Consider the following 1,269-nt stretch of genomic DNA (forward strand, 5'->3'; position numbering starts at 1 on the left):
TACTTTTTGCCCTTTTAAATATTTTTGAATATAAAATAATAATCTTATACTTTTGAAAGATATATTATATTATTATCACATTGTGATATGCTTCTAAGGCAGTACGTTGACTCAGACTCAATTTTCGAGATTACATTCAAGTTTTCACATGTTAAAATATTAATTAATTTACTTATATTTAAAGTTTTAAGAATTGGACCAATCATTAAACCATTTTAATTATTAGTTTATTAGTTTAACGGATCTAACTATAGTTAAATCAAAAAAATTGTTTTAGAATAAAATAATAAATAAATTATAAATAAAAAGAAGCTTATTACTAACTATAGTTGGAAATTTAGAACTAAGAAGATTAGAATTAACAGCATCATTCTACACAGTAGATATATTGTTATCCATAAATGTATTATTATGAGAATTGCTCTTTGATTAATATTATCATTTATAACTCAAATCAATAAATTATCAAAACAATCACAATCTAATCTAACTAAAAATCTAATGCATAATTAAATCACAAAATTGCATAACACAACAACAGTAAATTAGTATTACTCTCCCATTACTCTCCCAGCAGCTAAAAGCCTAAAACTAAATAGAAGTCATTCCTCTGCTCATCAAACACACTACAAAGCTAACCTCACTTATTACCATCTACTTCCCTTAACTTCTTAGAGTAAGTCCAATGCGGAGACCCAATTTTACTTTTTTCTAACACTAACAGGTTTTAACTGTTCGAACAAACTAAGAGAAGGTCTCCACACATATTTTTAGGGGAGCCAGACCCTCTGAGCAGGGACTTTGACAAGCCAATAATAACTTACCAAGTGGCAAGTTATTATTTAAATAAATAATTATATTAAATAAATAGATAATAATTAATTTAGTAATAATTATAATAATTATTTATATTAAATAATTAAATAATAATTAATGTAATAATAATTATAATAATTAATTATATTAAATATTGATATTTTTATTTAATTAATAATTTATATTAATTATTTAACTAATAATTAATTAAATAATTAAATTATAATTAATTTATTAATAATTATAATAATTAATTAAATTAAATAATTAAAATCTTTTATTTAATTAATAATTTATATTAATTATTTATATCATAATTAATATTAAATATTATTTATATTTATATTATTATATTAAATTAGCCGTTGCAAAACTAGCCGTTGTAAAATTAGCCGTTAGAAACTAGCCGTTACTATGTTACCGTTATTATTAATAAATTAATATTTTGTTACT

The sequence above is a fragment of the Arachis ipaensis genome, chromosome B01 (assembly GCF_000816755.2).
Source record: "Arachis ipaensis cultivar K30076 chromosome B01, Araip1.1, whole genome shotgun sequence".
Taxonomy (NCBI): Eukaryota; Viridiplantae; Streptophyta; class Magnoliopsida; order Fabales; family Fabaceae; genus Arachis; species Arachis ipaensis.